The sequence below is a fragment of the Octopus sinensis genome, linkage group LG9, assembly GCF_006345805.1.
Source record: "Octopus sinensis linkage group LG9, ASM634580v1, whole genome shotgun sequence".
In the NCBI taxonomy this organism is placed as follows: domain Eukaryota; kingdom Metazoa; phylum Mollusca; class Cephalopoda; order Octopoda; family Octopodidae; genus Octopus; species Octopus sinensis.
Genome location: NC_043005.1, coordinates 37978389 through 37995153, shown reverse-complemented (window position 1 = coordinate 37995153; position 16765 = coordinate 37978389). Strand labels below are relative to the sequence as shown.

General features: G+C 33.7%; 1 protein-coding gene across 8 annotated transcripts in view; it reads right to left on the bottom strand.

Annotated features, from left to right (window-relative positions):
- Positions 1-16765, bottom strand: part of LOC115215824 (protein lev-9-like) — a 1149105-nt gene that overhangs the window by 283925 nt on the left and 848415 nt on the right. The gene's annotated exons all lie outside the window — the stretch shown is intronic.

The window sequence follows — 16765 nt, the reverse complement described above, 5'->3', positions numbered from 1 at the left end:
AAAGAATAAGTAGCAAGGTTGATTCATTTGACTAAAAAATATATATATATATAATATATATATATATATATATATATATATATATATATATATGTATAATATTTATATATATGTATCATATATATATATATATCTTAGATAGATAAATAGATATACACACAAACTTAAGACCACTTCTAATATGTTTGAGAGATATCTTTTATAGTTTGTTTAAGTCATTGACTGTGGCCATGATGGGGCATTGACTTGAAGATTTTTTAGTCAAGTGAATCAACCCCATTTCGTACTTTTTTAAAGCTTGGTACTTATTCTATCAGTTTCTTTGTGTCTGTGTTTGTCCCTACTAGTCTCTTGGGACGTAAACACACCAGCACCAGTAATGAACTGGTAGTGGGAGGGACAAACATAGGCACAAAGTGACACACACACACACACACACATATGATGGGTTACTTTTAGTTTCCATCTACCAAATCCACTCACAAGAATTTGGTTGGCTCAAAGCTATAGTAGAAGACACTTGCCCAAGGTACCATGTAGTTGGCAAGCAAGCTTCTTACCAGACATTCATGCATGCCTGCTAAGTGTTAGTGAAAAGCTTTTCTAAGTCCAAATATTTGAACATATTTGAACTGGTTTTAACTTTGTACTCCTTCACATGTGTGTGTGTGTATTTAAGTGTAAATACCTTTCTCTTGATGTCATGTAACAGCTGTAGACAAGCATCACCATCATATAGGTAATGTTGTTTGTCTATAGGCTCTCTGCAAAACAAGTCCAGCCAAGGGGAAAATTATCTTGCTTGGGAACAAGTGAGGATTGGCAATAGGAAGGGCATCCAGTCGTTAAAAATCTGCCTCTGTAGACATTGTCCAACCCATGCAGTCGTAGAAAAGTGGTTGTATCTTTTCTTATGCATGTATATATCATTTTACTTGTTGACCCACCATTCAGATAACATCAAACACTAAAAAAATTTATAGGTAAAATAAATATTTTATTCAACATTCTCTCTTCTGGGATTCAGTTGCTATTATGCATTGGAAAAGGAAGGACAAAAAGACAGATATATATATAGAGAAGGGGATTCAGAGAGGTGGATTTCGAGAGAGGGGATTTGGAGAGAGAGTAGGGAAACATGAACAAGAACAGGTGCAAAAGACAAGATGATGGAAATATATATAAAAAAAACAAAACTAAGAATGATGAATATTTACAGCGCATTGCATACATCATTGATGAATGAAACGAATAAAAGAACAAATAAGACACTTAGAAGAACTGAAATGCCATAAAATGTAGCACACCAGCCTTAATAGTAATAACACTATTACTTTATCGTTGTTGTTGTTGTTATTATTATTAGTAGCAGTAGTGGTGGTGATTTTGTTGTTGAAGGAAGAATATAAAAAAAACAAGATGGTGTCAACACAAATTATTCACTAAGGAAAAATTATAAAAAATGAAAAAAAATATATCAGATTTTTTTCACTTGGTACAAGAATACTAGGATGTTCCCTCAAAGATTGCAGTAGTTTCCTTAATTCTAAGAAACAGAAGTTGAAGTGTTAGTGTTAGCTAATCCAATAACTTCAAGTTAAATAACTTGGAGAGAGAGAGAGATAGAGAGATATAGAGATAGGCAGCTCACCAATAAGTTCTGATGGAATCTTATGCTGTCATCCTGAAGAATATACCATCTTTGGAATGAATGTTCCAAAGAAGGATCCATGATGTACCAAGACACTTGAAAAATAATGCTCTATGTCAGTGCTTTGTGTTCTTTGAAAAGCTTCTGTATGAATGTGTATCAGTGTAATTCACACACACACACACACACACACACACACCACACACACCACACACACACACACACACACACATATTCATGTACAGAAAATTCTTATGCACAACATACCTCTGCACCCCCAAAATACACATACAAATATATAGAGATGACTGAAAATAAATCAGAATGAGTAAGTGGCTGTGTGGTAAGTAGGTTGCTAACCAACCACATGGTTTCAGGTTCAGTCCCACTGCGTGGCATCTTGGGCAAGTGTCTTCTGCTATAGCCCCGGGCCGACCAATGCCTTGTGAGTGGATTTGGTAGACAGAAACTGAAAGAAGCTTGTCGTATATATGTATATATATGTATATATATATATATATATATATATATATATATATATATAATATATATATATATATGTGTGTGTGTGTGTGTGTGTGTTTGTGTGTCTGTGTTTATCACCCTAGCATTGCTTGACAACCGATGCTGGTGTGTTTACGTCCCCGTCACTTAGCGGTTCGGCAAAAGAGACCGATAGAATAAGTACTGGGCTAACAAAGAATAAGTCCCGGGGTCGATTTGCTCGACTAAAGTCGATGCTACAGCATGGCCGCAGTCAAATGACTGAAACAAGTAAAAAGAGAGAAAAAGAGAGAGTGTCTACAATTATAAATGTCTGTTCGTACACACGACAAGTATACCTAGTTGAAATATACTTGCTACTTGTGTTTGAGAAGATGCAGGTGTGGCTATGTGGTTCAAAAGTTTGTCTCCCAATCACACTGTTTCAAGTTCAATTCCTCGATGTGGCACCATTGACAAGTGTTTTCTGCAATAGCCCAAGGCTGATCAAAACCTTGCGAATGGATTTCATTGATGGGAACTCAAAGAAGCCCATCAAACATGTGTGTATGTGTGTGTGTGTGTGTGTTGTGTGTGTGTGTGCATGCAAGTATTAGTGAGTCTATACTAGTGTTTTCTTGTCTTGACGTCATGTGATAGTTGTAAATGAGTATCACTGTCATACAAGCAGTGTCATTCATGAAAATATGTCTGGCCATAGGGAAATATTACCTTACTTGGAAGCAAGTGAAGATTAGTGACAAGGAGTGCATCTGTCACTAGGAAATCTGCCTCAGTGAATTCCATCTAACCCATACTAGAATGGCAAAGTTCCATAAAAACAATGATGATGATGATGATAATGATGATGCTTTATATCAACAAACCACACTTAATGCAAAAAGAATTAGACCTCAATATCATTGGAAATAGATGACTGACACATGTATGGAACACTTTGAGCTTCTGTGCAAACTCCATCAGCTTTTCCAAGTTTACTACTACATACTTATAATATGCTTAAAATGGGAGAAGATACTATCAGTCAACGATCTAGAATTAAAAAAAAAAAATTAATCACCAAACTTTTTATCATTTAAAGAGAACAAACTCTTCTACATCTGATTATAAATTTATGGCAAAAATCCCTGCTATGCTTTATATGTGGTCATAAAAATATATTTAAAGATAAGGATTAAGGTTTAGAATTTAAAAAAAAGATACCAAAATTAAATATATATGTCATGTGTGTGTGTGTGTGTGTATCTTTTATCTATTTCAGTCATTAGTTTGTGGTCATACTGGGGCACCACTTTGAAAAACTTTTTGTTGAATGAACCAATCCTAGTAATTATTCTTTTTTTAGCCTGGTTACTTATTCTATCACTCTCTTTTTCGCAGAATCACTAAGTATATTTTTGTCAAGGAGAGTAGGGATGTGCCCATAACTCCTTAATTTCTTGTGGCCTCTGAGAAAGGTAGGATGAAAGAGAATGTTCTCAGTGCAGAGGTAGGCTCAAATGCTTGCAACAGAGTGAACTTTCTCAAGTCACCAAAGGACCAAGTAGTGGTATTAAAGGGGGTACCAGACAGAATCTTCCAACTAAGAACTAAATGCCTTAAATTCCATAACAATTCCAGCAAGGTATCCTGTCTGATGCCATAACAATTCTACCTATCCACTACCTTGATACATTTTTTTGAGTAACCTTGAAGAAATGGGCCTTGCAGTAAGAATGCTGACAAAGATGTGGCTGACCCAATGTAACAATAAAAGACATTTGTCCAAGGTACCATGCAGTGAGATTGAACATATGATCACATGATTATGGAGAAAATGTTTCACCATACAGCTATTTCGCTATTCCTTTATTCCTTATATTTTAGCCAAACAGTTATTCTTTTACACTCCATATTTTAGCCAAACACTTATTCTTTTATTCTTTATATATTAGCCAGTCATTCTTTTATTCCTTATATTTTAACTACACAGTTATTCTTTATATTCTAACCAAATAACTCTTCCTCTACTCTTTATATTTTTATCATTCCTTTCTTTCATTATTCTTTATATTTTCCTTATTTGAAAAATACTCAATATTTAAACAGGGAAAATGGCTGCAAATTTGCTGAAGAATAAAATTTATTTCATTGATACCATTATTATTTTAGATCAGAAAAGAGAGAAATGAAACTAAATATAACAAGGAATTTAGTCTGGTACTCTACATTCTTACTCTTCCAAAGTGGTGAACATAGCAGAAACATTGAGAAGCTATTGAATTTTCACTAAAACTGTCTTCAAAGAGTGATAAAATTTCTTCAGATTTCATAAATATGAAGCTGTGAATATTGTGTATTTCTAATGTTAGTTCAGTATTCAATTTACTGTAGAAGCAAGCAATATTGTTGCAAGATCTAGACATTCTAACACCAGGAAAAAATGGTTTGGAATTTTGAACAATTCATAACTATCCAAACAAATCTAATAAAAAAGAATCTTTAGAATTTGTGTGGGTGGTTACACATTGTTAAAAAAATGACACAAAAAATTTTTAAGATTAAATCATATCATAACAGGAATTAGACTCTCTTAATGAATATTTATGTAATAATTTTATATGAAGTGGGGAAAAAATTGCTAAATTCTTTTACACTTTAGTAAATATTCCTTTTTTCTTTTACTCCCAGTCTTTCACTACATTTATTTGGAATGGGCTTGAAAAGAGTGGAAGAATGGTGGGTAGCAAAGAATCATATTAGCTAGCTAAAGACAAGCTAGGTGCCAGATATATGTAGCTAGGACAGAATCAGAAAGGAAGTTGTATGCTTATGTCTTAGAGCATGAAGATCAGAGACTTGAGGTGTTCTGGATTGCCAGGCAGTGTGTTAGAGAGTATAAAGATGTTGTGGGAGAGAAGTGTATATGGACAAATAATGGTACACTTACTCTTAGTGGTTAATGGTACACTTACTCCAAGTGATCCTGATAAGTAAGAGGCATGGAAGAGCTACTATGAAAGGCTATTAAATATGGAGAAGGAATGGGAGAAAGGGAGTCTCCTTCATGTGAATACAATAGAGAGACCAGCTGTCTTAGTTGACAGCAGCATTATAGGTAAGGCAATTAAAGATATGAATATAGGGAAAGCCCCTGGTCCATCAGGAGTCACCGCTGAGATGCTTAAGACATCTAGTAGAGTTGAATACAGCCTTGTCACCCATATAGTAAATCAGGTTTTTCAGAAATGCATAATCCTGAGTGACAAATGTAGCAGCATCACAGTCAGATGCCTTAGACAAAAGTAATTATAGAAGCATCAAATTGCTGGACCAGATAATGAAAATTGAAGAGAGAATTATTGCACAATTAATTAGGAACAGAATTATACTTGATGAAATGTGGTTTGGCTTTGCCCCATGGAAAAGCACTACTGAAGCTATTTTCATAGTCAGGCAATTGCAAAAAGTATTTAGCTAAGAACAAGCCATTGCACTTGGCATTTGTTGATTTAGAGAAGGCCTTCCACTAAATACCTGGCTCTGTGATATAGTGGTCTCTCAGGAAGCTAGTGGTAGATGAATGGCTTGTGGAAGTAGTACAGGTCATGTAGAGAGGTGCTGTTAGTAAAGTAAGAGTTCACTATGGGTACAGTGATGAATTTAGTGTACAGGTAGGCTTTCATCAAGGCCATTACATAGGAATTTAAGACTAAAAGCCCATGGGAACAACTATATGCTGATGATCTGGCCCTAATAACAGAATATGTAGCAGAGTTAGATACGAAATTCCTAGTGTGGAAACAGAACCTGGAATCAAAGTTAACTTAACAAAAACCAAGATCTGAGTAAGCAAGTAATTGGTTAAGACTTTTCACCCTTCAGATAAACAGCCTTGTTTGGTATGTAAAAAGGGTGTAAGGCAGAAATTTCATTTGGTATACCCAGTGCAAGCTATGGACATGCAAGAGGTCCAGTGGAATAGTAGGAAAGTTAACAGAGAAAGTAATGTTCGTATGTGGAAGATGTACAGGCACCATAAAGATTACAGATACATAACTATAAGAAGTAAGAAACAGTCTTGAATATAATAGAAGATATTATACAACAGAGAATGGGGCCACGAAGATAGATAGAAAAGAAAGTGCACATAGAAGTTCACCTGGAGAAAAACAATGGTTTTAAATTTTAGTACGGGGTCAGCAGTTCTTAAAGGAAGAAGAAGTTGTTTATGTTAACACCAATATTTGACTGGAACTTATGTCATTGACCCTGAAAAGATGAAAGGCAAAGTCCACTTTGGTGGAATCTGAACTTAGAACATAAAGACAGACAAAATGTCATTAAGAATTTTGTCTGGCATGCTAATGCTTCTGAAGCTGGCTGCCTTCTGGAGAGAAATTATCAAATGTGTTGTGAGGCAGGAAGCATATTATGTTTCTTCCTTTTAGGATGAATAAAATAAGCACCTGGGGTCGATGGCAGTGATTAACCCCTTTCCTTTTAAAAATAGCTGGTTTTGTACCAATATTTGGAACAACTACCATTATCCTCATTTTAGTGTTGCAAAGACTTACATTTTGGATTTCATACAAAGCACATTCCAGGATATAACATGTATTTATCATCTTCTTGGCTAAATTTATCTGTTGTTTTAATATGGCTTTTAATGTCATATAAAGAATTCATCACAGGTCCCTACTGTGTCAGTCAAAAGAAAATATTTGAATTTAAATTCTTTGACTGTCGTTGTTTGACCCTAGGTTAATGCTAACTGAGAAGAACCATGATCAAAGGCATTTGAGCCATGAACATCCTATCTTTTTCCCTATGCTAAGAACACAGTGCCACATTATCAAATGTATCCTAAGACATTAGTAAGTAATTTGAAGGAATTTGGCTGCTACTTTTAGAAAGTCGAGTGACCCAGTAGACGCCCCATTGTTGGCACCTCTAATCACTATAGTAACTACAGAACTGTTCACAAAATTCTATGATAATTAATCATGCATATATTAGCAATGTCCTAGTCACCTACATATAGAAAATCATGCTCAACGTTTTCCTCAAAAGAAGAAACAAATCCCAATTCCCAAATGTTAAACAATCATGCAAATTTTATCTATTAATATGATTCTCCATCTAATGACTCAGAATTTATATGAATTGTGATTTTCATGATTTTGCATAAGATTAACTAAATTTTATTGATAATCAACACAAGATTACAGATTTGGTCAGTCACATACTCACTAGACGAGATTTTGATAAAAAAGATGATTTTTTATGTGTAGAGGCCTGGATATTTTTAGTGATAGTTAAATGTATATAATGAGCAAGGAAGAAAAACAGCATCAGATATAAAACCTACCGAAATTCTATTGAGATATCGTGGATATGTTGACAAATGCACTTGTTGAAATGGTGTCACTGAAACAATGTTATAAATAATAAATCTGCCAATAGCTGAAAGTGATGTTTGGGGGCTAATTTTCCTTTACTTTAATTTCCAATTTTTTTCAAAGATTGCATGTGTGGCTGTGTGGTAAGAAGCTTGCTTCCCAACCACATGGTTATGAGTTAAGTCCCACTGCATGGCACCTTGGGTAAGTGTTTTCTACAATAGTCTTGAGCTAACCAAAGCCTTGTGAGTGGATTTGGTAGGTGGCAACTGAAAGAAGCACATCATATATATGTATATATATATATATATATATATAGATACATATATACGTGTGTGTGCATCTTTGTATCAGTGTTTGTACCCCATCACTACTTGACAACCGGTGTTGGTGTGTTTATGTCCCTGTAACTTGTCAGTTCAGCAAAAGAGACCAATAGAATAAGTACTAGGCTTTAAAAAAATAAGCCCTGGGATTGATTTGTTTGATTAAAACACTTCAAGGTGGTGTTCCAGCATGGCCAGAGTCAAATGACTGAAAAAGTAAAAGACTAAAATGAAAAAAAAAAAAAAAGAATGTGTATATTTCATGCAGAGTATATAATTCAAGGGGTGTTCTCAGATGATGAAAAACAACAGCAATCAGCTATTCATGCCCCAAACTGCTAGAATATAATAAAAATGAATAGACATATTATAATTTAAATGCTTGCTGTTCTGCATGTTTCCAATGGATTATTATGTACTTGGCAGACAAGAACACACATCATCTCAAGGCTTGTTTGCTGATTCCTATATATGAGACCTTGTGCTCTTATGAGATTCATTGGTCTAATGGGTTGGCTTTGACTGAATTTCCTTGTCTTGACATAGTACAATACTTGTCAATGAGACTCCTCCATAGAAAATCTGCCTCAGTGTCTTCTGTTTGACCCGTGCAAGCATGGAAAAGTTGATGTTAAAACGATGATGATAATGATGTTGATAATCTTTGGTCAATGCTTGCCAGATTTTGCCATTAGTTGCATAACATTTAAGCAGTAAGTGTACTCGATTCAAAGCCAAATAAGAAACAAATATCACAAATGTAAAACAAAAAAAAAAATTCTTGAAATAAAAAAAAAATATAACTCCTTAAAGAGAATCTAAAGACATTGAAAGCTTTTCCATGCTTTAAACACAAAAAAGAACAAAAGCAAAAAAAAAAGGAAAAACCTCTCAAAGAGAATTATTTCTTTTATGTTCAAATACAAGGAAAAAAGAAGAGAATCTTATGGGTTCAGTCACAGTAAAACCTTTTAAACTATCACATATATATCAAAACCATGTATGTATGTATGTATGTATGTATGTATGCATGCATGCTTATATGTATGTATATTGCCTTCCCAATATGTGTTACTTTGTGCAAGTATATCATACTATTGTCACATAGACGCAAGATATTTGTTGTATATGAATATCTTCCTGTCGTTTATTTTTTCACTCTGTTACTGTGCTTGCTTATTTATTTCTTTTGTTATGAATAATATAATTTTTTTTTCTGCCCATGTTCATCCTTTATGTCTGCTCATGTATTCCCCAACAGCTTATGTTGCTGTCACCACCAAACTGAACTATATTAACATAGGTTCTGAAATTGTGGTAATATTTCATCAATAACTGATGAGGGGTTGAGCAAGTCTGTGTCTATTGTTCGGTTTCATGTGCTTTTCCTGTTTCTCCATATATTCCTTTCTCATCCTCTGGGGTCATATTTTATATATATATAGGGCAAATTCCATGTGTAGTGGAGAAAACTAATGCCAAAAGATTTCCATTTTCCTCCTTTATCATATATATATATATATATATATATATATATATATACACACACACACACACACACAAACACATCGTCACATATATAAGGAAATTGTATCATCTCACTCTCTTTCTCTCTCCCTAATTATATATATATATATATATATATATATACACACACACACACACGTAATTGAATCAAAATATACAATGCCATAGATCCATTTCAGCCAATCTTACTAATCAGTTTCACACTGAGTATTAGATAACCAGATATTAGATAACACCACATGCTCTTCAGAAATGACTACCATCTTTTGATGCTAAAACAATTCTTTCCTGATAAAAATGGTAACAAGTAATACTGATATACCTGTATTGTTTTATTTTCTAGGCTTTATTTTGCAGTTTTAACTCCTTCAGTTTAATAGTACTTTAAAATACATTGTATTATTAATATCATATTTTTAAAAAAACAATATCTTGATAATCAGAGCAGAAAAGTGTTAATATTTTCTTTGAATGTGGAAAGTTCTGCATACAAGAATGAAAGCCTTGATGTGTCAAATCTAACAGTTAGAGTTCCTTATTCATAATTTTCTATCTCACATAGAATATTAATACTTATGAAAGGGAAAATAAGCACCATACTCTCTCATATTGGCATGCAAGATGTCTAGATTGGTAAAAACATCTAACACATGACAAGATATGTAACACATGTTTGTAGACATATAACACAAATGTCTAGACATGTTACACACATCTTTTATCTTTTGCTTCAATCATTAGATTGTAGCCATGCTTTAGCACCGCCTTCATCAAAGGAATCAACTCCAGTACATTTTAGTTTTAACCTGGTACTTATTCTACTGGTATCTTTTGCCAAATCGCAAAGTTACAGGGACATAAATGCACCAACACCTGTTGTCAGTCGATGGTGGGGGACAAACACGGACACAGAGACACGAGCCAGCAGAAATGTTAGAACACCGGGCGAAATGCTTAGCGGTATTTCGTCTGCCGCTACGTTCTGAGTTCAAATTCCGACTTTGTCTTTCATCCTTTCGGGGTCGATAAATTAAGTACCAGTTATGCAATGGGGTCGGTGTAATCTACTTAACCCCTTTGTCTGTCCTTGTTTGTCCCCTGTGTATTTAGCCCCTTCTGGGCAATAAAGAAATAAGATATATATATGTTGTCTTACCGTTTTTATCAACATATATATATATATAATTATAAGTAAGGGCAAAAGAAAAATTTCTATGCCAATATGCTGAGGAATAGACTTTAAGTCATCAATCACCACATACAATATACATCACTAGTGATATATACTTATAATTATTTATAATTTTCACCTTAAAACTATTTTAATATGCTGGCCACTTGATGAAATTTTTTGAAAAATTTTTATCCAATATTAGATGTAAATTTATATATATATATGACAGGCTTCTTTCAGTTTCTGTCTACCAAATCTACTCACAGGGCTTTGGTTGGCCCAGGGCTATAGTAGAAAACACTTGCCTAAGGTGCCATACAGTCAGGCTGAACCCAGAACCATGTGATATGGAAGCAAGCATTTTACTTCGCAGCTGTGCCTATAGATGTCTAAGTGTGTAACACATCTGTCTAGATATGAAATGCATGTGTCTAGATTTGCAACTCATATTTCTAAGTGTAAGACAAATAGAGTGAAATAAATACAGAGAAGCAGCAATGATTTTGTAATGGGGGATAGGATCATATTTAGATAATATAAATCTTGGATTACAGACAGGAAGTTATGAGGATACTTTATTCAGCTGTGACCTTTCTTTATCTATGAAGTTTCTGAGAGATAAACTATACTGTTTAGGAGGAGATGATTGATCTATACATTTAGAATATGTACCTTTGTAAGAACCATGAGATTGGCTGATCCCTTTCTACAGGAAATTTGAGAAATATTTAACGGACAGGTTTATACTTTTACAATCTTCATTCATTCTCCCTGAGGTCCTCTGTCACCACACTCTCTTCTGTCCACTTTATTGGACATGTTACTGTGAAAATATCACTCTCCACCTCCTCCTCCTCCATATTCATCCCTCTCCCCTCATTACTTACCCCTGATCTCTTCCCCACACGGCCACCTAGCCACCCCAACACTACCTAATCCCCCCTGCTCTTTGTTAATCTCTACATCCCCTTCTTTTCACAAAAACAAACCCATAAAATTTATTTCTCCTATCATACTGTAACTCCTCCCAATCCCTCACCCAGAGACATCACAGCCTCTTTCATATTCTGTCTTTTGGTAATGGCAGCTTTGTCACTCTGTGGTTTCTAAGGCAATCTTGCTAGTTGCATGGAACAAAGCACTCAGTACACACTGTAAAGTGGTTGACAAACCAAGCAGAGACAATACCAGGTTTTAGAGGACTTTTTAATTTTATGAAAGAGAAAACAATCTCTATAGTCCTGGTGTCACAAAAAATTAAAATAAACAAAAACAAACAAAAAACAACCCGGCTAATACACTCTGTAAAGTAGCTGGGACCAAAAAATGGTATCCAACCTTAGAATTTAAGCTAAAACTGAGACTTTGGAACAGGATGTGGCCTACTGCCAGCATGGAAAAGGATAATGATGATGGTGATGATATTGATAGAGAGGAGATGGAAATAATAATGAAGGTAGTGATGGTGATGGTGGTGAAGGTGGTAGACAATGATGATGGTGATGAAGATGATGATAGGTGTGAGGCATTCCATAACTTTTAGAATTTATGAATAGAAGTTAGACACTTGTCAATTAAATATCCATTGATCTTCTTATGATTTACTTACATGACAATGCATTACAAATACTGAGAAGGGGCATTTGTTTCACTGGTACCAGCCAGTGGACTGTGGCTACACTGAAGTAATGGTATCAAAACTCGGTGATAAATGGTTTGAAAGTCAGTGAGTTGTGACGTAACAGGTTCAAGAATTCAGCCCTATATTGAATAAATGTGTTTTTGCAGAGAGAGAGAGAGAGAGAGAGAAATAACAGAGAGAGTGGAAGAGAGAGAAACAGTAGGAGAGAAAGCAGAGCTTGTTATATATTCGTGAATAGAAATATGGCTCCAGATAGAGAAAATACTGCTCAAAACAAGAGCGAATAATGTTGTAAGAGAAAAAAAATGAAAGGCAATAATATTTTAGTTGATAGTTACTATTTCTGATAATATGGCATCTGAGAAATACAGACACACTTACACACACACATATATAAATGCAGTTCAAATTTCTGATCAAGAAGAAAACTGAATACTATACTGAAAAAAAAAAAAAGATATATTATTCTAAAACTTTGTCAGTCATTAACCACATATATCCATATCCACACACACATACATGCACAAGCATATACATGCGAGCAACGTTAAGAAATGTAATTAGAGTAAGGAAATTCAATCAGCTCTCTACAACTAATAAACAATTACTCCATAAATGGCATTGGTTAAACTTGTTAACGTCTTTGTTAAAATTTAAATAAGATTCAATCAACTATTTGTTTGTTTCTATGTTTATTTATTATTAGGTGTTGTTGTTGTTGTTGTTGCTGTTGTTGTTTGTGTTGTTGGTGTTATATTGTAACTGTTATTGTTGTTACCATTGCTGTTATGTTACTGTTGTTTCTGAGAAGCTATTGTTATAACCAATGCTTCAACTGAATTTGTTAGTTGCTACGGCAGCAGCAGCTACTGCTGCTGCTACTACTACTACAACTACAACAAATAATTATATAACAACAACAACAAAAATAACAATAATAATAATAATAATAATAATAATAATAATAATAATAATAATAATGCTGTTTTATTTGTTTACTTTCATAGTTTGAATTCTTTTTGTTGCTACTGTTTCTGCAAAATTTACATTTACTATTATTATTATTATTAGTATTATCATTATCATTATTATTATTATTGTTGTTGTTATAATTATTATTTGATTGAAGTCATATTTTTTTTGTTTTATGTTCATGTTTTATTTTATGCTGCTTCTATCTTTTCTGGTGTTTTTTTTTCTACCATAAAATTCTTAATAAAATGTTAGAAATAATTAACTAAGTGCAAATAATTACTTAGAAAAATAAATAAATAAAGACGTAAAAATTAGTTTTATTAAAGAATTCATTTAATAATTCATTTAACTGTTCTGAGTAAGAGAAACCAGGTACAACAAATGTTGCTAATAATTCTCTAATTGTGCATTTTGATGTTTTATATACATACTGTTGTGTTTACATTCTTTATGTGCATCTGCACAGTTATGTATTTCTGCATTTGACTGTTTGACTGTGAGTCTGTGGTGTGTGTGTGTGTTTTAATTTTTCTTTTTTCCATCCACTTTTTCTCATTCAATCTAATTCTTTATTTCTTTTCTACAACTTGCTTATGATGAAGGTCTAGCATCTGAAACGTTAAGCCACTTTCCTTCCCATTTAAATGTTAAACTAATATATTTGTTAAAAAAACTTGTCCTTCTTCCGTTGTCTTCTTTCTTTTCATGTTCATATCAATCTTAGTTGCAATCCTACTCAATCAATTAGTGTTGACCTCACTAATGAAAGAGCCATAAAGAACACAGTACTCTCTGTAAACTAGTTGGCATTAGGAAAGGCACCCAGCATGGCTGGAACCATGCCAAAGCAGACACTGGAGCTTAACTCAAACCCCTGGATGGCTTTTGTTAAGCCGTCCATCTCATGCTAGCATAGAAGACAGCTGTTAGATGATGACGATGATATGTGTGTGTATTTAATTCATGTTGCATGAAGCAGTTTTGAATAAAATATATCTGTCTAAAGTCATGACCCATACCTTCAATTACATTTACACCAGTCGATGTGAGTTTTTCTCCTGGGACTATTCTTGCAGTGATAGGTCTTATCCCATCTGCTTACAATCAAACATGTTAGATATGACTTTGCATAAATATAATATATTGTATTCAAACCTGCTTTGTACAACATTAATTATTTATTCTGATCACTGTTGTATTTCATCAGTGTCTGCCACCAAGCCCAGTGTATCATCTGTTAATCTCATAATATACCACCGTGGGCAGAGAATTCATTATGTATGTGTGGACATATAGAAAATATATCTATGTTTATGTTCATGTTATCTTTCTTATAAATGACATAATGCCATATACACATGCTTGTCCATCTTATATCTCTTAATATATAATGGCTAGCTGTTGGCTCACAATTAGTCACTAAATATATATTCTTCCTCTTCAGGCGAATTATAAGCAATAACAGAACTATAATTTAAAAGACATTGTCAAAATTTGTGAGTATTTCTATAGAAGCAATAAAACAGTCATTACACCTGTAGTGTGTGATAACATCTTTACTAGTGTGTACAAATATATGCAACTGTACGTTTTTGAACGTTGTTAATTTTTGCTCAGTATGTCATCTGTTCATTTCATAATCTACATAAGCCAATTACTGTGTCATTTAATCCTCCTCTGTCAATAAAATTTTCCCTTCCTTCTGTGCATGTGCATCTGTAGTACTTCTTAACTCATTGTCTGCCACCAAGTCCAGTGTGTCATCTCTTAATCTTATAATATACCCACATGGGCAGAGAATTCATTATGTATGAACATACACAGAATAGAACTTAAATCAGAATATAAAAAATATATTTCAACTGGTAGCTACTGTGTGGGGTGGGAATGGAGAGTAAACATGAAGCAAAAATATGTACTTGAGTTTGGTGGAAGATACTTGCTAAAGATCAGATCAAAAAGTCACTCATGCCAAATTAGTAACCAAAACTAAATTATTCCAGCCTGATATTACATACAAGTACATTAAAAGAGTGTGTGTGTATGGGGGAAGAGGCATTGAATCATAGCAATGGGTCATTGAATAATTGTTAGTAACAGAAAATGGGGTGGGGAGAAGTCCTCTTCTATGCTATCTGAAGAATTTAGTGTCACTCTTAAACTTGCTGATACAATATATCTCTCTTTACTCTTTACTCTTTTACTTGTTTCAGTCATTATTTGACTGTGGCCATGCTGGAGCACCGCCTTTAGTCAATCAAACAAATCAATCCCAGGACTTATTCTTTGTAAGCCTAGTACTTATTCTATCGGTCTCTTTTGCCAAACCACTAAGTTACAGGGATGTAAACACATCAGCATTGGTTGTCAAGTGATGTTGGGGGGACAAACAGACACACAAACCTATACACACACATACATATATATATACATATATACGATGGGCTTCTTTCAGTTTCCATCTACCAAATCCACGCACAAGACTTTGGTCGGCCCGAGGCTATAGTAGAAGACACTTGCCCAAGGTGCCACACATTGGGACTGATATATATATATATATATATATAATATATATATATATATATATATATATATATATACAGAGAGAAGAGAGAGAGAATGAGAGAGAGAGCAAAGCTGGAAATTTCTTGGTAGTATTTGTTCACCATTACACGTGCTTCATTTGCTAATAGGAATTACAAAGTTTTACATGTCTATCTAACATGTAAAACTTTGTAATAGCTATTAGCAAATGAAACATGTGTAATGGTGAACAAATACTAGTAAGAAATTTCCAATTTCCTGTTTCATTATACAATAACTCTGAAAAACATATTTCCATAATTCTCAATTTTAATATGTAATTTGAACTAACATATAGCAGTAACTGAGACATATTGGATTGTAATAATGCAATAAGCAGATATATTTTAAGAGGAAACAGCTGAAGCTTATGCTAACTACACACACACACACACACACTAAGAGATATAAAATGGACAAACATGTATAAATATGACATATAATTTATAAAAAAAAGATAACATGAACATAAATATAAATAGATATTTTGTGAAGAAAAAATATAAACCTAGAAAGTTCTTTACAGCTGTTTTAAAAAATTCAGTGATTTGTTGCTGTAATAATGTGTATTAAACACAAATGGATGTGCATATTGATGCAATAATTCCCATGTTCACCAAATATATTTTTAGTTACATTTATGCAACATCATTTATATAAGATATAAATGACAAAACACCATATATATATATATGTGTGTGTGTTTCCACTTTTTGCCTCTTTACTACATATTCAAACCATCTGTTTCTTAAAGCCAACTTGTCTTGTTCAATGAATTATTTCTACACCAATGTTGGATTTTAAGAATCTGGGCTAGTCTGAGTATTCATCAAGTGTTTATTATACACATTTACTAGCACTTTTTCTCTCATTGAATATGTGTGTGTGAATGTGTGTACTTTCATATTCTTCAATACTATATGCTCAGATCAGTTGAGGGGCCTCACTTCACAAATACTTAATGACCTCAACAGTAGGGTGGAGCAAAAAATGCAGCTTTCA